This window comes from Euprymna scolopes, chromosome 12 (genome assembly GCF_053919585.1).
Source record: "Euprymna scolopes isolate OS-2025 chromosome 12, ASM5391958v1, whole genome shotgun sequence".
Taxonomy (NCBI): Eukaryota; Metazoa; Mollusca; class Cephalopoda; order Sepiida; family Sepiolidae; genus Euprymna; species Euprymna scolopes.
This window is the reverse complement of record NC_136493.1, coordinates 95847298-95869531: the sequence shown is the minus strand read 5'-3', so window position 1 is coordinate 95869531 and position 22234 is coordinate 95847298. Positions and strand designations below refer to the sequence as shown.

The window sequence follows — 22234 nt, the reverse complement described above, 5'->3', positions numbered from 1 at the left end:
CATGGACAGACAGATGTGAAAACTCAATCTGTTGAAGTTCATTTACCGTCGCAGAAGTTATTTCTAGGTGATGCAAGGAGACCATGGTTAAATTCTTTTTATATCAATTGTATTCGGAAAAGTAAGTACTAGGTAGTCTATTAGTAGAATATCAATTAGGGTAGAAGGAATACAATGTTTACGTGATCCTCTTGCGATTCAATTGAACCGGAAGTTCTGAGTTGAATCATACTTTTATAATTTTTAGGTCACAGATTTTTATTAACGAAAAACATTTTACTATTTAACAACGGTTTTATTTATAAAAAGCTTGTTGTTAATTAAAAATAGGCGTATAACAAAATAACCTTGTCATTAAAATTGCTTTTTTTAATACAAACATTTTTAACTTTGCCATTATAAGCCGTCGAAAAAGGGGTAATACGCAAAAACATTATAATTAAAAAACACTATTTTAAATTGTGTACACTTTACAGAGTAATAAAAAATATATACAAATATATTTCTTTTAAACTTTACAGATTAAATAAAATTTTACGGGCTTTTTCCGCAGGCAAACAAACGAAAAACATTTTTTAAATACATGTTATTTACTATTTTTTAATAATTTATTTTTTCCGAAATACAAATCTTTGAAATTTACTTGCCTGCAAACGATGGTAAAGTTAGGCGTTTACCATTTAAAAATGGTTTTATTGGATCATAGTTTTATTTAAAATTTAAAAATGTGTGTTTATAACAAAATTTTGTAAATAAAATATAGAATAAAAAAGTTGACATGTTTGTACTATGAGCAAACAAAAGTTTACATATTTGTACTATGAGCAAACAAAAAACATTTAAAGATACATAATTTTATTTACAAATCTTTTTACAACTTTTTATATAAAAATAAAAACAAACTTTGCTATTTACTAAGCTTATTATAAAAACGGGTTTATTTACTCGTTTTGTTATTGAACATTTTAATTAAAAAAACTTTGTTCAAAGTGTAAAACTTCTTGCTTTGTCCTCGTGGGAGGTAAATAAATGCTAAAGCTTATATATATATATATATATATATATATATATATATATATATATATATATATATATAGTAATTTATAAAATATATATATGGCGATTAAGCTACACTGAATATTCTGCGTTTCATCCACTATAGGATTCGTCAGGCTTATGCGCGAATTCTGTGGTTGCTTCTTGTTTTTATATATGTTGAGGATTTCTAGTTAGCCAATCAGCTTTCTAGTATCCACCGCGCCCCTTCCTATCAGCCAATGGGCATGCATTTTATCGAACAAAGGATCTGTTTTAGGACTAGGTTAGTGGTTTAAGGTAGATCTTTTCTTTCCTTTTATATATATATATATATATATATATATATATATATATATACCTATGTGTACACACATACATGCACATATATATACCTATATATATACATATATGTGTGATCGTTTATGTATATTCATGTTTATTTAATTTATTTATTTGTTTGTTTTCTATTGTTATTGTTAGTCTTAAAGCTATTTGGTATCGCTATCCTAGAGTAAGTTTTATTTTGTGAACACAGTTGTTTGCTATTTCTCGTCTACAGTTTAATAGATTTTGAGGTTCTTTAAAGTACAGGATAGCAAATTTTTCATGGAGGCATAATTTACATGGGTCGTCTAAATGTCTGCACGTGGTAGCTTGTCTCATTATTTTCCATTCGACTACCGGCGAATGTCCGCTTTCTTTTAGTTCCCAGTATTTATTCGCTAGTGTTGTTTTTATACGGTGTTTTTTTTATTTTTGAATGTACTTTTGTGGTCATAGTATCGGGTTTTGAAATCTTAGGTAGTCATGCCTATGTAATATTTCTTGTTATTCGGGTTTTCTTTCGCAAATATTGTTGCTTGATAAACTACACTTTTTGTTAGACATTTATTTTGGAAAAAAAAATAACATTAGTCGCGTTGGTAACTTCAAGGCTAAAAGCCCGAACACTTTTAATAAAAAAAAAAAGTTTGGCATATTATATATTTTTGTCTGCTTCAATCGCATTTAAAAGTGTGGGTAATTTTTTTTAAGGTGTAGATTTTATTTACAAGAACACGTTACACTTTTTAATAATAATAAAAAGAAAACATTTGTAAACAAAGCCTCTTAAAAAAAAAATAAATAAGCGAAAACGCGCAAACACTGCGTTTGGAACTGCGAAAACTACAGTTCCAAATTGACTCATATTAACCGTTCTATATCGGGCATGCGCACAAGCGAATTTCGCTAAGAATGTGTAACTTTGAATTTCGCAGCTCCAAGCAAAGTTTTACTTTTATGCTTATATGAGTATGGGGACAATTATCGACATTAAGCTTCAGGATTATATATATATATATATATATATATATATATATATATATATATATATATATATATATATATATATTTATATAATTAATATGATATATTATCACATAGAAAGAAAAAAATAAACGTATTTTTTTAACGTGTATCGATAATAATGAGTAGAAATGAATTGGGGGTGCTGCAGTTCCACAGCTCCAGGCACGAGCCGCCACTGTCAAAAGGTTAAAATTACCAACATTATTAAAGTGTTAATGGGGTTCAGTTTGTTGATGGTTGGTTCGCCAGGATGAAGAACGGATCTTTGTAGAATTATTTGTCTCTGACTGCATTTCACAGGAATAGAAACCATGGAGCAACTTTTATGTCGATCTTTTCGTAGGGAAATAATATAGATTGAGGTGCTAATCACCTGTGTATCAATACGCCGAGCAAATTACAACTCGACATAACGTAAGATATTACGCATACATATAAAAAATGATTTCGCGTGTAACAGTTACATAGATATGAGGATTATTATTAGATCGGTGCAAAGATTATACGGCATAATCACGTTTGACACACCGGTTCACATCACTGAAGTTAAGCAACGATGAGCCTTGCCAGTCCCAGATGGGTGACCATTTTGGACTTCCAACTGCTGTAAGTGCTCTCCGTCTATCTCGGCAATGTTCCAGTCGTCTTAGACTTCTTGCCACTGGACTCAAGCAGTGCCGATTCAGGAGAGGTGTGGTTAGAGATTTCGCAACCCTTGCCACATAATTACACGCGCAGCTGCCCTTACAAGGGGTATCCTTTGTCTTTTGAGACTGAACGGAGGCATCTAGTGCAAAGATTTCCACGAATTAAAATTTCATTTTGAGAGTGAACGATTGTTTTCGAAAATCTTTACTAATAACAATAACAATATTTATTCTCTATAGCCTGATTAAATCTGTTAGCTACCTTAAAAATGCCTCGTTTATAAAAATTTCAGAATTGTAGAATTCTTTAGGTATTGATGTGAAATATGAATCTGACTCGTGTTTTATCTCCTCTTCTGATGTCAACCCTAACACTATCAAAATCGTTTTGTAATCCGCAAAATAAATGATAATACAGGGAAGCTAAGCCCGATGAGTATGCAGAATATTGTCAGATATCCCAACTAATTACTCCTAGACCTTTAGTTGGTAGATTGAGGACGAGCATTATCATAATGGAAGATGATGCCCTTTCTGTTGATTTGAAAAAAATTTTTCGGGTCGACTTAGTGGGGCAGATTGCTGAAACAATCTTTCACTTGATGATATAAGCACAAAAAATGAAATTTGTCAAGTTTGCTTCTGCAGCCTTCTTGAAAACTGGCAACCATCTTTAATTTCAGATGGCTAACATCCTTTTCTTAAAATGTATGTTCTGATCGTCATTTGTGCAAATTTTGGTGCTTGTATCACGAAGTGAAAGATTCTTATGGAATATTGAGATAACTTGTCCCACTAACTGCAGAAAAAATATGAACTGTGCTTTAATAATCTCAAAAGAAAAAAATATATATATAACGCAATAACAATATGCATTGAATGAATTAAACGGTTTCAAGTGCCTCTGCTACAAATCGGCAAAATTTTTGAATCTGCCTAATGTTTTAATGAACTCAATTCTACGATCAGTGCCTCGAACCACGGCGCTTAACTGTACTGACTCCAAAACTGTACTGAATCCAAATTAAATTTCAGTCTCATCTTATAATATCCATCGTCTTTTAGGAATAAATGAGACATAAATGCATCTAATAATGCGTCTATCACAATGAATTAATGATAAAGCAAATCTGTATTTCTCCGAGAAGACAAACCTCGGTCCCAATTTGTGAGATACAGACATTTTTGTTTATAAACTTTAGCAGGGGTTGATGACTTGAATGAGGTTAAGGTAGGGGTCAATAGGCGGAAACAAGTTCTTGTGTTCACGGCCGGTGCAGGTAAAGATTGCGTTTTTATTTATTTAATGTCTTCCAGATGGCTGGCCAACAGCTGTCAACATTGGTCGGCCAGCATCCGTTGATTGGATTCGTGGATGAATGCTAACAAGTCAGTGTGGAAAAAGATCTAAAAGACGCAGGTTCCTTCTTTCACGGTCGATAAATGTAATTCTCCGAACCTTCTTGATTGGCAAGCGGTATTTCATCTCGCTGTTTCCTTTGTCTGTCGATCGTTACTACTACTACTACTACTACTACTACTACTACTACTGCTACTACTACTACTACTACTACTACTACTACTAATAATAATAATTATTATTATTATATATATATTTATATATTTATAGTACATATATTTATATATTAACAGTACACACACACACACACACACACACACACACACACACACACATATATATATATATATATATATATATATATATATATATATATTGAAACACATTTTTTTTACATGAAGGTCACCACTTATCAAGGCCCGGAAGCCACTCGGGGATATGGGTTATTGCGTGTACAGTAATCAATAAGATAGTATTGTAGTAATCATTAGTATTGGAGATTTGATAGAGTGTCTTACTTAAGGGGGCGGTTTGTCAGGAATTTGTTTATTTTGGACTTGAAGACATCCAAGTTGTAGTCAGGTGGGAAATAGGCAAACGGAAGAGAGTTCCACAGTCGTGCACTTCTAAGAAATAAGCTCTGCTCGTGGAATCTACGTTTGGATTTAGGCACAGATAAAGAGTGGGGAAAATTATCGACAGTAGTTTCAGCTAGAACAGACAGAGAGAATCAGTGAGAACTTTGTCATTTACGGCCTTTGATGTGTTGCAATAGATAGTCTTGTCATCAGCATAGATGTTAACGAATGATTTAAGTATGTGTTTTGGGAGATCATTGATGTAGATCAGGAAAAGAATTGGGCCCAGGATGGACCCCTGAGGGACGCCAGCATTAGTACTCTGGGCCTCTGTTTTCTGCCCATCAACCACTACTCTTATGAGCCTATCGGAGTGAAATGATTTAATAACCGAGAAAACATTTTCAGTTATACCGTAGCTGGAAATCTTGTGAATCTTGTTATGCCATACCTTATCGAAGGCCTTCGATATGTCAAGAGCGATTGCCCTGGAAGCCTTTGTCGAGAGATTCACTAATCCTATGAGATATAACCGTTAGCACATCTGCTGTAGATCTTGTGGAGCGGAAACCATATTGCATGTCACTAAGAAGGTTGTTTCTGCTGAGGTGGTTGACTACTTCTTTATTTAATATGCATTCCAACAACTTATTCGTGACACACAGGAGACCTATTGGTCTGTACTGAGAGGGAGATGACTTTTCGCCTGAATTCTTAAATACAGGGCATACTGATGAGATTTTCTAAGGTGTTAGAAAGCGCTTCTCCTTAAGGCAACGCTTAAACAGTTTTGTAGGTGTGGGGGCAATTTCTGGTTGGAGCTTTTTCAGCACTATAACTGGAATGCCGCCAGGGCCAATTGCTTTACTGGAATCAAGGTTCTTGATTAGCTTGGCGACCTTACGCACAGATATTTGTATGTTGCATAGCGTGTTGTCTGTTATAGGAGGAAATACGGGGAGTTGATGGCCTTTGTCGCATGGGTAGAATTGGCTGCAAAGTTCTTGGCAAATAGTTTGGCCTTGTCTGATGCTGACGAGATGACCTCAGGTCTATTGATGATGGTTGTGGTAGAACGAACGCTTCTGTTCAGGATCCTGTTTGCTATTTGCCTACACTGGTGGGAACCAAGCCGCTACTCAGCTACTTTGGATTTAACGGACTGAGCATATAGCTCTCTTGCATTTTTTTATTACTCTTTTACAGTGGTTGTTGGCAGTTCTGAAGCAGCTTTAGTCTCAGTACATCGATTACGTTGGTAGCTATGGAAAAAGTGATTTCTGTGCGCGATGGCCGCAACACATTCTGGGGAGAACCATGGCTAGCTGTTAGGTTTTTGTTGGGATTTTTTGGATGGTATCAATCGGTCTATGCCTACAATTAACCATTCGGTAAGGTCTGATACTTTAGATGACGCATCCTTTTTAAATATGGAATGCAGAGGTAGATATGAATGTACGGAAGCTATCTCAGTCAGCCATAGAGTATCCACACACACACACACACACACACACACACACACACACACACACGTGTGTGTGTACTATAAATATCTGTATTATATATATATATGTATATATATATATATATTTAATTTATTTATACAGACATTGATGGCTACATATGTGCATACATGTTTCTGTAATCACCCGTTATTGGGGAAACCACGTCTTCAGCCCAAGAATTTTCCTAGAAAATTCTTGATCCGAAGACGTAGTCTCCCCAATAACGGGTGATTACAAAAACATGTATGCACATATGTAGCCATCAATGTTTGCATAAATAAATTAAATATACCAGCTCTGTTTACTCATTGAGCACCTTTTGGTAGACATATGTTGTTTCAGTGGATGTACTTCTAGGAAACTAAGGTACACTGCAATAAAATATACATAGATACGTGCATATATATATTTATATATGTGTATATATATATATGTATATATATATATATATATATATATATATATATATATATATATTACTTTTAGCCCGTTAGAAACGAGCAAACGATATAACCCATTAACTTATAATAAACGCTATATACAAAATGATGGTTGAATATTTTTTTTATTAATCATTAATCCATATTAAGTATTTTTTTAGCTTCAGGAATAACCAAAAGTAACAAGGAGTAAGTCTGGACTATAGGGAGGGCGAGGAACTGTTTTAGTGCTCATCTTGGTAAAATAATCTGACTTTCTATGAGAACCTTTGAGCCAAACTTTGCGCAAATAATTGCATATACAGTTCCCACATTGACGTCAAAATGTACACTCATTGTTTCTGTAGACATAGGACGATTCCTATCTATGAAATTCTTTATTTGGTCAATCAACTCTGCTATTTTGACTTCCTTACCCCTCCAACACCTTTCATCATTCCTCACAGACTCTCTGCCTTCCTTGAATCTTTTATGTCACAAAAAACCGATGCTCGATTCATGTAAGATAGTCTAAAAGCAGTCTGAAGCATTCCACGCGTTTCTGTGGCATCTTGACCAAGTTTAAAATAGAATTTTATTGCATATCGTATTTCTGAAGTGTACTCACGTCCAAATTGCATTTTGGAAATTCACAAGCTGTGACTATTATGCTTTAGTGTGGTTTATTCCAATTTCTGCTGTAACTGTTCATTTGAATCTGAAATGAGAAATATTGGTACGTCATTTCATAAGACGTATAACAATAACAGACTGAATTTTTCAGAATCGACGACAATTTTTAATGCCTGTGCAAAAAAGTATTTAACGCACCTCAAATAAAATCATTTAACAAATAAAATGTTTAGTGTTTTGCATTATGTATTTTTCTACTTCTTTTTTGCTGTCATTCACACAGTCTTCTATCAAACTAGTCCCCTCCTGCCGTTTTTCCTTTTTACGTACAGTCGGTTGGCATCGTCCTTTGGGTGTAGTGCGTTGTGCATTATTATGAGTTTCCTGGTCTTCTGATCGAGCTGTCTCAGTTCTTTTTTAGTTAACCCTATGAACGGTCCAAATTATCTTACTAGTGATACTGCTCATCTATTTGTGCCTTTTATTAGGTTTCTGCTGTATAATTTGGCTTCGAGAACTTTTCTTGTTCTCGTGGGGCATTCCTTTCCAAATGTCTATTTCATTTATGTTGTTTTGATAGTGTCTGCTTTCAGTACTCACCAAGTATTTATAGACGTCTTGTTCCCCTAGTTCTCTCACTCCGTTTAGTTGGGTAGTTCCATGCCTTCTGTCGTCTCTAGTTTTCCCTTTCTTATAACTGGTAGTGCGCACTTTCCCATACCAAACTCTATTTGGATATCCTCGTTGAAGATTCTGGTGGTGTTTATTAATGTATCTAGTTCATTTTTGGTCCTTGCGAAAAGTTTCAGATCGTCCATGTACATCAGGTGGTTCATTATTTCCCCCGTGTTAGAGAATTTGCATCCGGCTTGACACTTTCTCAGTATATTGTTCAAGGGCATCATGGCTATGATGAACAGTAATGGTGATAGTGAATCTGCTTGGAAGATACCTCTTTGTATGTTGATTTCTGTTATGTGTTGTCCATCAGCTGTCAATTCCAGTCTCCATGTTCTCATCACATTTTAAATCACGTTAAATGATTCTGCTTGTCATTCTATTAGCCATGCTTGAGGGATCCTCTGGTATGCCTTTTTGTAGTCGATCCATGCCATGGCTAAATTCTTTCTTCTTCTTTTTATGTCCTTTAGGATCTTTATGTTTATATATAGCAGATCGTGTGTTCTTCTTTTTCCCTTCTGGCACCATTTCTGTTCCTCGGGGAACAAATTATTCATGGAGTGGTAGATTTGTTCCCTCAGTTGTGCTATCAGTATTTTGCACAAAGTGGGTAAGCACGTGATAGGCCTATAGTTGCAGGGGGCGGTTCCTTTCTTTGTGTCCTTCTATATCAACGTAGTTCTGCCTTTTGTCATGCAAGCTGGTACGTTTGATTCCTGTATACATCTTTTCATGTTTTGGGCTCGTCTTTCGTGTAGAGTTGTAAATTTTTTGAACCAGTATGCGTGTATCCCGTCGTGTCCTAGTGCTCTCCAGTTTGCCATTTTTCCTATGGTTTTCCTGATGGTTTCCTTGTTGATTTCATTTACTGTTCCTTCCGATTTTTGTAATTCTTCTTTCATGTCTTTCAGCCATTCTGTTGTAGTTCTTTTCATGTCTTACTTTTTGTTTCTGTAGGGTTTGATCATTCTTTTTTTTGTTTTTCCTCCTTTCACGTTTTGGTATAATTTGCTTTCATATGTCCTGTTTTACTTGCACTGTTCTGATTTGTATCTATATCGTCTTAATCTTCCTTCTTTTTCTGATATTTTTTTCTTAAGATCCTTGTGTTTCTTAGTTAGCCTCCCTGCTAATCACATTTCCAATTTTCAATTTTCTCTACGCCTCTTTTTTCCTGTTTATTATTATTATTATTATTATTATTATTATTATTATTATTATTATTATTATTATTATTATTTTCGTTAACTTTTCGTTAACTTTACAGTGTTGCAGTGTTTTACACCAGTTAATGTTTCACTCAAGAGCGGATTTTACACGAAATCTTGTGATCATAATGGTTAGTTAGATGGAAGTCACCTAGCGTAGCATGTTTGCTCTTCCAAGCAAGAATGATTTTTGGAGTATGGCGATGTTATACTTAATTCCCAAGATTTCTCAAGATCATCTGGAATCGAGCAAAGATTGATGAAATGAAAACCCCACCATGGTCCAAGTGGAGGTCTAGTTAGTTCTTTCCTCCTATAGCTCATATCTGTTAGTCTTTGCATTAAAGGGGTTTCCTTAATATTTCAATCGTTTTCATTATTGTTATCCATTGTATCTATTCAGCCACTCCTTTGATTCATATTTTCACTTTTTTTTCTCTCAAAGTTTTCTGGTATTGTTCCTAGTGCTCCTATTATGAATGGTATTATCTTTACTTTCTTCATCTTCTACATCCCTTTCAGTTCATAGACTAATTCTGCTTCTCTGTCTCCTTGATCTTCACTCCGTGACCTACTGGACGGAAAAATCTACAACCTGGCAGGACTTTCCGCTTTGTTAACTAATATGACATCCAGTCTTTATGTTTGGATGGGTTTATCTGTCTGTATAATCATACCTTATAAGATGATGTTACTTTCATTTTCAAGTATAGCTTCCGGTTTTTGCTTGTACCATTTTTCTGGATGTTCAAGATGCAGTTATATGCATAATTCCCAGTGTTCTGCTTTCCCCACTTGGTCGTGCTTATTCTGATATTCTGCTTGGTCTACTTTCTTGCATTCGATTATTATATGGTTTATTGTTTCATCTCTTTGTCTACAGGGTCTGCATTTACTGTTTTCTTGTGTTTTGTCGATCTTTGCTTTGGTGTTGTTTGTTCTTGTCGCATTATCTTGTGCTGCTGTGCGGATTGGTGACTTTAACTGTTTACAGTTCCACTGACTTTGCTGGTTTTCTCAGCAGGCAGGGGGGGGGGCTAAAAGTTAAAACCTCCCGACTAGTAGTTGGGCGGTCCTACCGACCCGAATCACCTCTACCAGCTGGTCTAATACTTTGGACACTGCTAGGGACAACAGTGTCAGGTATCTCGGAGTGTCCGCTTAAGGGGAGACACTCCAGTGCTGAGGCATCTGGGATAATGATGCCATACTGGGGGCACTTGATACACACGCTGGGATACCACCGGGCGTGACAACCTCCCAACAGACCTAGCATGGCAACCCACCCTAACGAACTTGGAGGCCATACCAGGGGCCCTAGAAACGAACACTGGGGCGCCACTGGATGTGGCAACCTACGCAACAGGCACTGAGGTGCTACCAGATATGCCTCCTCAACCCTCGTCTCCATTGTGTCATGCTCCAACCCTTCGATTCGGAGCGAGGAAACCGTCACCGAATTACAGGTACTTAGCCCTTCCCGAACGTGCCAGAGGAAGGAGTGACCTGAAAAGCAATAGAAAGAACAGTTAATGGGTCCCTTTTGAGACTTAACTTCCAAAGAATGGGGTCAGTCAAACAAGGAACATATGCTTAACTTCAGCGGAGCCGAAGAAGCAGGATGAATAGAATTGTCTATTGCCAGACGAAAATGCACTATCTGCTGAACAGATACTACACTTCGATCTTATAAAAAGACTTTTTGTTCTATTTATTTAAAAAGTAAATAGGTAAATAGAACTTATATATATACATATATATATACATATATATATACATATATATATATACATATATATACATATATATATATAAGCCTGACGAATTCTCACGAGAATAAAACGCGGAATATTTTGTGTAGCATAATTGACATATATTTTCATAACTTACTATATATATATATATATATATATATATATATATATATATATATATATACATTTGTGTGTGTGTGTATGTGTGTGTGTGTTAGTTTTTGCTTTTTCTTATGTAGCCTTGGAGCAAACACGTCTTCACATCATAGGCATTAACGTCAAAAGAAAACGTAAATTGTAAGCTAGACGTTTTGGTTTGGATTCTCGGTGGTGGCGCACGAATCATTACTATATATTGAGTCCAATATCATATATGACATAACTTAATCATAGAATTTAGTCTTTGCTCTGTGCGTTTTTGCTATTAAAATAAATAGAAAAAAATCTATTTTGAAATAAACGTTGATTGAATTACGTTTAGTATAAAAATAATTCTACCAGTTTGTATGTGTCCGTGGGGGTACGAGATAATCCATTGGATTCGGTATCTTACCCAATACTTAACCCCCCGATGTCGTCGGCGTCGGCATCGTTTCAAGATCGCGGGTCGTCATTAGACCCATTGAACCTGTTTGCTCCCTTCGTTTTTTGAGGTTATTAAGATCGCACCTACCGAAACGATGCACTTAATTCCCGAGCGACAGAAAGAAAAATATATAAAAAAAAGAAACGGCTCCTCGGCGCAGTGTTTTTGTCGTCAGAAATAGTTAAAAAGCGAGGAAACATCAAATCTCAATAGAAAACTTTGAAAGCGGAATAATGACAGCTTTCTGATTCTAACTGGAACACAAGATAATAAAACGAAAATAAAGATATGTTTCGGGGGTCGAAATAGACAAAAAAAGAAAACTCTAGATGTAGGGGTAGACGCAAACAAAAGTACACACAAAAACACTACCACAGACACATATAATTATATATATATATATATATATATATATATATATATATATATATATATATATATATACTTCATTTTAGCACATAAATTAATATACGAAAGTATAATTTTATGCGTAAACTTTAAATATTTACTTCACCAGTGCTCAATACATAGGTAGAGCTAGGTAGTAAGTTATAAAATATATGACAATTAAGCTAAACAGAATAGTCCACGTTTCATCAACGAATTCTAACGTGGATGAAACGCGGAATATTCTGTGTAGCTTAATTGCCATATATATTTTTATAACTTACTATATATATATATATATATATATATATATACATACATATATATACATACATATATATACATACATATATATACATATATATATATACACATATATATATTGTGTATTTTTATGCAGCATTTTTCCATTTAGACAGGTATTGTTAAAGACAACAGATAGCTTGTTTTGTAGTACCTTTCTTATTTTTTCAATTTTTCATGTTATCATTTTTTGTATATACATTGAATGTATGGATGCACGGTCCAAGCATTTTTCTTTTCCTGTCATCATCTACATATCGTCAGGAATGTGTGTGAGAGACTCGGGTGGGAGTTATGGGAAGATTCATTTAAATAGTAGTTGGGTTGCGAGCAAAGGTGCGAGCAAGAGTCAGCGGGTTTGCTGGCGGCCTTGGTAGCTTTTGTGTCATAAGAAACGGGAGATCGTACCAGTTCTAGTATAACTCCTCCCCGACACCCAAGTAGTGTCTGCTACTGGCCCTAGAACCGGAACTTTTGCAATTATCTGTATCGTATGAAGTTACTAGTTACTCGCTGCCCGAAACATGCTCATGGCTGTGTACCAACATATTACTGCTTATGTAAAAATAAATAAAGAGTATACCCTGGTCTACTTCGGTATTGAGCACTCTTGTATTAATCTCGTTAAACTTCATTGGTTACTTAACCTCTGAAAACAATAATCTCAGATTAGGTGATCACGGTGCAAATATAAGAATAATGTGTATATGAAATGAATATGTACACATGTATTTGTACGTTGTATTAATAAAAAACTTTCTCACCTGCTTCAGCTTGTGTCTTTCCGTTACCTCTGCATCGTACCACCTTCAACACGGTTCATTTAACTACATACTATACAATGCTTCAAGCAAACTACATCCACCTCTTACCGCCTTCAGCACTGTTCATTTATATATATATATATATATATATATATATATATATATATATATGCAGTAAATTATGAAAATATATAGCAATTAAGCTACGCAGACTCTTCCACGTTTCATCCCCGTAAACACCTGTCATGCATAGAATCGTGTTATTTGTTTGTTTGTTTTTTTTTGTTTTGTTTTTTATCTCCACGTGGTGTTTAGATTAACTAGCTAACCGAGCAGATTCATTTTTATTCTCGGAGGAATTAAGTGTTCATTAGTCAATAGCTGTTTCACGTACATCTACTTTTCTATTCTATTGTTATGAAGGCTCGTGTTGCATACAACTGGAAATTATCTGGGTAGTTTGCCGTTTACAACGGTGTGAAATACGGGGGTATTCCAGCTCCAACTCTATTTTCAATCTACTTCGCAGTGCTTCTTACATACGGATTTAAGGATTGCAATAAAAGTGTCTTCCTTTTACTTCCTATTCTATTGTTTTGTTCTATGAGGCACACTTTCTTTTGTGAATCTTTTGAATTAATAGTTGAGCTTATTTTTATAAGTGCGTACCTGGTGTTTTTTTTTTTGTTTGTTTATTTAGTGTAGCATTATTTCCATATCTTTTCATAACTTACTACGCAGCTCTACTCACGTATAAACACTGCTGAAATAAATAATGAACATCAACGTAATATATGTATATGTATATCTATATGAATATATGGTCATCCACAGACACACTGTTTCGTTCTATCACATCTTTTCAGTGCGGCTACACTAGCACTCATCCCAAGCTAGAAATCGAACTTACAACGATCTAGTTATTAGTCGGCAGTGCCACCACCAAGTCACGGGATCGACGCTCATTAATCATATTTCCGATGTCTTTCCATGAATATCGACCGCTACTGTCAACTGCTCCAATTGTTTGTTTACAAAGTGCCTAGCAATACATTAAATGACAGGCGATATAACTTAACGAAAGTGCTCGACCCAAGAAGGAGGGGTTGGCTGTTATAGTCATTCACAGACGGGCTGTTTCGCTGTATCACAGCTTTCCAGCGCAGCTAGACTTCCTCATCCTTTAAGAAATAGCGGTATGTTTTCACATCAATAATATTCATTTATGACTTTTGGAACTAAGAAATGTCACGTTCAATTAAGACTTACCTTATCTGTTGTTTTGCAGCCGTGGTCCTTCGACCTTTCAAGTGTTTTGTATTTAATTATAGTTAGGTGAATCAATATCTTCCTCATCAGATAAGCTTAGTGAATGAGTCAATATAATCGTTAATCAATCAATCCTGAAATAGATGGTGTCAGTTTATATGGTATTTGTAGCGGTTGAACCAGGTTGAACTAACCCACATTATAAATCCCACTGTAATTAATCATCTACATTGATGAGAGAATCCCCCCCAAATGTTCTTAAGGTGAGCTCTTAATCAGCTTTAGAATAACTGCAAGTCCTGTCCTACCCTACAAGAATGTCTCACCGTTGAAGAACGACTGTAAAGGCGTGCTCCAAGAGGAGTGAGCAGAGACGAGACCGGCAGTATTGAGCACGCTACTGAAATGATAGCTGGTGTTCCATAAAAATGTTTAATGTAAAAATATAACGGTAAAAAAATGCACTGGTATAATTAGCACCGGTAAAAATGGCATAAGTGGATAAATACGAAAAAGTGACAAAAGGAAAAAATATATGAAAACCTCACGAGTTTATCAAAATCTTGGATACAATACATAAAGAGAGAACATTAAATAAGTTGTAAAATAAAACGTACAAACACATATATATGTGTGTGTGTGTGTGCATATATATGTGTATGTGTGTGTGTGTGCGTGTGTGTATATATATGTGCGTGTGTATATATATGTGCGTGTGTGTATGTATATATATGTGTGCGTGTATATATATATATATAGTCATCCACATACAGTACTGTTTCGCTGTTTCACAGCTCATCAGTGCGGCTAGACAGGCAACTACCTCAAGCCAGGATTGAAACCCGACCGTTTATACGGCAGTCAAGGCTTCTAACCATTACGCTATTGGCGGCTCTTTGAACGAGTAGTGAGTTTAACGATGTTTTGATATCGTCCGAAATACCTCCGCTCGATTTGTTTACACAAAGAGCGTCGCTTATATGCTAATGGTAATTCGTGTTTCACTTCTCAATATGCTCAACTCAAGGTGAGGAGCACTATAGTCATCCACATACAGTACTGTTTCGCTGTTTCACAGCTCATCAGTGCGGCTAGACAGGCAACTACCTCAAGCCAGGATTGAAACCCGACCGTTTATATATATATATATATATATATATATATATATATATATATATATATATATATATATATATATATATATATATATATCAGAGTAGATAAGGTTCTACTAAATTAAATGTGAACACCACGAAAAATATTTAAGAATTTAAAGCGGGTGATTAGTTTTGCGTATAAATTAAACAAAAATTATATCTCATTTTTTAACCATTCTAACCTTTCAGGGCAATTTCAAGTTCATTTTTATGTGTATGATCTTTACATAAATTCGTGTCCTCTCCTAGAGCCGGCAAGTAGGAGAACAATCTTAACTAAGGTTTCCGTTCGAAATCTTGTATAGATTACAGGATTAGACGAAACGCACCTGTAGGCGGTTAGAGTTTACGTCGACCGAAATGTTGTGAGAATAATATCGAAGGTAAGACAATTGATCGAATAATATTAACGATGCATACGTATGTACGAATGTATCCCAGACTACCTTGTGTTTCAGTATGACTCATTTATCTAGACGTTAAGAAACATACGTCATCACGGGATAAGCGGAACAGTACAAGCAAAACAGGATTTTCGAAAACTATGAAAGCTAATTTTAGAAAAATGTAAACGGAGAAAGAACAATAGCTCAACAAACGAAGCCGACCAAAAACAAAACACTACTGGAGCAATATATGGAAAGAGCGACAAGATCACAATATACATGCTAAATGGCAGAAAAACATGTAAGAAGACTTACAGCAAAGAAGGCACACATCTCAAGACATATAAGACATATAAGATAATCATCTCAACACATCTCAAGACATATAAGACATATAAGATAATCATCTCAACACATCTCAAGACATATAAGACATATAAGACAAGACATATAAGATAACTGGCAAACTGAAAATCATCGGGTCATGACGGGATACATGCATACCGGCTCCAAAAAAATTCACAACACTACATGAAAAACTAATTCAGAACATGAAAAGATATATCTACAAAGCAAACGTGCCAGAATAGCTGACTAACGGTAAAACCACACTTATACATAAAGAGATAGAAAAAGAAAGTGTTCCCAGCCACTATTCAAGAATTCCTTGCATTTCACTATGACTGATTTATCCAGACGTACAGAAATATACCTCATCACGGAATATTTCCTGTGATTTGTCACTTTTTAGACACGCTTCCACAATTTATTAGAGATATACAAAATAGAATGACACTTGTTAAATGTATGGTTTTTTGCTAAATGCAAGTGACTAGGTTAGGAAGTAGCGAAGATCAGATAACTTTCTTTTAAAGTGGTTAACAACATAGCCTGACAGTCTGGGGTATCAAGTTCGAATCCAGTCCGTGCCATAGAAACGCTTTATTCAACCCCACATCTGAATCTCTAAAGATTCTTAATGCCTTTGTGAGAATTTATTGATGCCATATAACATAATGAAATGAAGAGCCAAACGACAAAATACTATTCCACCCCTTTTTTAAAAAAATGGAAGCGTCTACATCGGCTGGCGGCAGACGAATGAATTGTGAAGTATTAGGAAGGACAAATGAAGGAGAACTCTAGCCAAACCTCCATTAGAAATGTAAACCATCCAATAGTCAATGCCATCAAGAAATCAATGGTAAGCAGCTGTTAAGATAATGTGAATTCAACTGTGCTAGTTATCAAGAAAGTTGGGGAGCATTTGAAATCTAGCAACATTTGTTGCCACTCACTCCAAGGAATACCACAGGGTATAGTCATCGATCGATCGCTGGTGAAGGCCTTTGTGAGTGATGCAGTTTTTGCAAGAAATCTTATAGATTCTACCCCCAAAATAAGACACCTCACAAAATAGCTGTGAAGGATGAAAATAGCGAGAAAGGAGAATATTAACCAAACTTTCACTGGAAGTGGGTCGCTAGCCACAGAAATTTCAGTGAAGAGATAGTGTCATTGCCAGCGAGAAATCCATTGTAAGCGACTGTTGCGATAACGCAAAATCATTTACAAATGTTACCAAAAAAAAATTGTTGAATGTGGGAGATATGACGAAAACTGCTGTTACCCAAAACTCCAGAGAACACCAGCGGTTATCATCAGTGAGTGATCTCTTATGATGTTATGTGCGAGAACTTTTAGTGAGTACAAATAATAATATATGACCCCCACACTCACAACTAAATTAATAAACTGGAATTACACTAACGACTCGAGAAGGGTCAAGGACGATGGAAAGACCAAGGAGAGAAAGTACTAACCAGACTTTCACTGTTCTCTGAGTGCGAAGAGAACTAAGACCATGTGGCGCCTTATTGCCACCTTAATTCTAGTGAGTCCAATGGTCGCTACCGACGAAAAATCAATGGTAAACGACTGCTGTGATGACGTAAATTAGGTTGAAATAGTCATTGAAAGAGTTGGAGACCACTGGGAATCTATGAATACTTATTGTCACTTAAACTCCAGGGAATATAACAGGTGGGTCTCAAAGAGAAACATTTGATGGCACGTGGAAAATTCCTAGTAAGTTAATAATAATAATAATAATAATAATAATAATAATAATAATAATCGGCAGTACATATACTAAAATTGGAACGATACAGAGAAGATTAGCATGGCCCCTGCGCAAGGATGACACGCAAATTCGTGAAGCGTTCCATATTTTTCATCAGCGTTCCCACTCAATAAAAAAGTGATACCAAAGGGCCGAGAAAGGTCAATAAGGACTGAAAGAACGAGGAGCGAGCACTAACCAGACCTCGGCTGGACAAGCGCAAATAAAACTGTGCCACTCAAATCCCAGTATAAACCAATGGCCACTACCAGCAAGAAATCAATGGTAAGCGGCTGTTGCGATAATGCAAATTCATTTGCAAATGCCATCGAAGGAAGTGGAGAGAGTTGGACATCTGGGGAGACTTGTTGTCAATCAGCTTCCAGAGGACACCACAGGTTTCCATTCAGATCGTTTGTTGACTTGTGTGAAAGCTCCATGTGAGCCAATAATAATAATAATAATAATAATAATAATAATAATAATAATAATAATAATAAATAACTAAATAAATATTTTAATTCAGAGTATATGTTCTTATTTAATTGTCTCCCCCACAAAAGTAGTAGTAGACCCAAGGTAATACAACGACAATCCTGCATCCCAAAAGTTCACTCTGTACTAAGACAAAAAAAAAATTACTTCAGTCTAAAAGCATTTCTTCTTCAGTGGCCGAAGACAGGAAGTATATAACAGTTTATAAATTTACGAATACAAAGTAGATTAAATAAAGACAGTGGTTTTAACCCAACGGGTTACGATTACTAGTAAAATGTATAGTAAACTTTGCGACTTCGGCAGCTTTTTCTGAAGAATGTGCCAAAAGAAGAAAGATAAGATCAACTACACTTCCTCGCGAAAGGGTGGGTTCGTGAGAGCGACTCCATGAACGAGGTCCGTGTAAATAATGTTAAGGCGGTAATGCCTAAACTTGCTTGCAGCACGATGGAGTAGTGCACCTGATGAACTCCGGTAAGTAGCTTCTTTTCTTAATTTGTAGCTGCAGGGGCAGGGAACCTATGTCAACTTCCGCTGTGAGAAGACCGTCTCCCACCAACGGAGAAGATGAAGATGTCTGCTAGACATAACATAGCGATGCCAGTGTTTGGGTACAGTGTACTGGTCAAATTACTTGTTTTGGTAAGGGTCAGTATAATGTACCCATCAGGGGGGCTTGTAATTACTTATCTACTCATCTATTCTAGTGTAACTTCCTGTATATACAAACTCACATACAAGGACGCATATATATATATATATATATATATATATATATATATATATATATATATATATATATATGTGTGTGTGTGTGTGTGTGTGTGTGTGTGTAAAAGGAGAAAGATTAATTGGAATATATTTTAATTGGAATAGATATATAGTTAATAGAATATACACACATACACGCACTCACCCCCCTCACATATATATATATATATATACATATATATATATATATATATATATATATATATATATATATATATATATATATATGCATAATCATCCACATACAGTACGATTTCGCTGTATCACAACTTATCAGTGCAGCTAGAATAGCAATTATTTCAAGCTAGGTTTGTTATATATTTATATCAATTCGGGGAGTAAAATATGGGTACATTGAATAGATGTCAACTCTACTACATAATCAAGTTACATAGAATTGATTTTTTTGAATAAAAGTCTTAAAATAAAGCTGTAGTTTTTTTTTCTTTATGGCGACAAATTTAACGTTCAACCATGTATATTACCCTATTATCGGAGTGTGGACTGTTGACATTGCGTTTACTTTCAACCATCTTGTAAATCTTGCTTTAATTAGCTTGTTCTTTAGTCCTCACATTCCACGGACGATGTTTCTGACAAAATGGCAATAATTGTTGTTTCTTGCATCCAAACCCGAGGAGAAATGGTAGTGGGGGGTACGTTGGAGGTTGGATTTCTGGGTTTAATCGTGTATTTTTTCTTGAAATTTTTCAGGAATGGAGTTTTGGGATTTGTGGAACAAGTCGATAGACATAAAGCAGGGCAGAGAGGGAAAGAACGAAAGAAAAAGAAACAAATAAATATTTTTGTAGCCGTAACAATTAGTCACTAATACGGCATCGAGAAGCCCCACCACAATCTACTGCATTGTCCATAATAAATAAAGCAGTCCCAGTATTTTGCACCTGCTTATAGTACAGTCTCCTTAGTGGTTAATCCAAGGTTCGGGTTTCTGTCTATCAGGCGGATAACGTCATCCCAGTTACAACGTTTACTTTCAACACCCTTATTAGTGACAAAGTTACAAAGATAGACATAGAAACAGAAAATCTACGACATCTCGGGCGATTGCTCACGTAAAAATACTGCCCCCCTAGAATACAGCTTTTTCTTTGTCCGAAAAATAACTTATTCTAAATGAGGACTGAGGGACAAATTAGGAGAAACGAGATTTACGGGAGCTGCCGATAACGCATCCACAATGCATGGTCTACTCTCCATAGTTCATATTTTATATTGAACGATGTAAGTACTGTGTTTTTGTATACTGCATTAATGTAAGATGCAATTTCGAGTGTCAGCTGATATTTCAAAATAGGTGCGCACCAAATATCAATAGTGTATGAAAAAGGTTTCTTTTTCCTAAGTAGTTTATGCCTGTTAATAATGCTGTTAATGTGCGTGTTGTTATCTAAGAAATCTACAATTGAGCTCAGCTTTGTTGTTTATTTTGGGCTTGAATTATTTAATTAACAATAATTTTTAAATTTTTAGATTACCAAAGTCTCTTTCCGTGGCTAGTATTTTTCTTCTTTATCTTGATGGGTTTATGATTATCAGATAGGTGTTTGTGAAAAGAAGACTTCTTCATTGTTGTGTTGTGTTCTTCGTTGTCATCTTTTTATGCGTGTGTGCAAAGGCCTTAGCGTGTTAGCGATGTAGAACTCATTACATATCGCACATTGTATTCGATACACAGAATACGTGCGACTGTATAAGCCTGTACTGTGGAAAGGACAATTTGGTAGAGTTCAGGTGTCGTTGTCGGTTGGTTTCCTACTTCCGCATAACTGTTGTCTCAGTGTTGGTTCCGAGTGTGTGAGTTTTTACAACGGATGGCTTTGCGGAGTGCTGATGTTATTCTATCGTAAGGAAACAGGTGATGGAGATTATGTATTTTGGTTGTTTTCTAGATATTCTTGGGTGGAGGTCGGCATCTACAGGGTATCCGTTATTCCTGAATAATTGTTGTAAATGTCAAATAGAGGGAATCTTAGTTATTACACTAGTGCATTTGCTACGGATGCGGTTAGCCTCGTTCACAGCATATCCTATTTTGGTTTTTGCAGGGAGTGCTGTTATATAATTTGTAAAAATGTTCCTGTTTTGCTTTTCTTCTTCTTCTTCTTCTTTTCTTATTCTTCTTTTCTTGTTGTTGTTGTTGTTGTTGTTTCTCTTCTAACATTCATGCTAATATAATAAATAACCATAGACTGTCAGCATCTTATTTTCTCAGGCCTCCAAAACTTTCCGCAAGATCCTGGTAGTTCCCAACAAGACAGTTTTCTGAAGCACTCCCACATTGCAATGGATATTTTGTTACACTCACCAGAGCCTCCTTTAAAATAGGTACACCTACTTTCTTGAACGTCAACATTCTTTTTATCTCCCTTTTCAATGTTACTTCTTTTTCTTTTTTTATTACTCCAGATTTACATCAGTATATCAGTGATTATTGCCTTGCGTTCATTTTTGTCTAACAAGATTAAATCTGGTCTCTTTGCTTTTTTTTTTTACATTGGATTTTTATATTTTACGATACTTTCACAATATCAGTCTCTGATCCCTTTTCTAAAATATGCTCGTACTATTTATCACTGTACTTCAGCCCTCTTTTATTACATATATCCCAATGGACCTTCCTTGCAGTATTGTCATGACACCTCTTGTAATCCTTTTCAGTTAACATCTCGCAACTACTAGCAAGATGTTGCACATTCTTAATTTTATGCCCACACAATCGACACGGGTGACTTTCAGCTGTTTTCTTAATGTTAAATTTCACATAATTTGTCCTAAGCGATTGCTCTAGTACAAC

At 35.5% G+C, this 22234-nt stretch overlaps 1 non-coding gene across 1 annotated transcript; it reads left to right on the top strand.

The window, feature by feature from the left end:
• The first annotated feature begins 18154 nt into the window (after positions 1 to 18154).
• LOC145291845 (U6 spliceosomal RNA) lies at positions 18155 to 18259 on the top strand. The gene has a single exon (XR_013869485.1). It is a non-coding gene; the product is annotated as a U6 spliceosomal RNA (small nuclear RNA).
• Positions 18260 to 22234: the final 3975 nt, after the last annotated feature.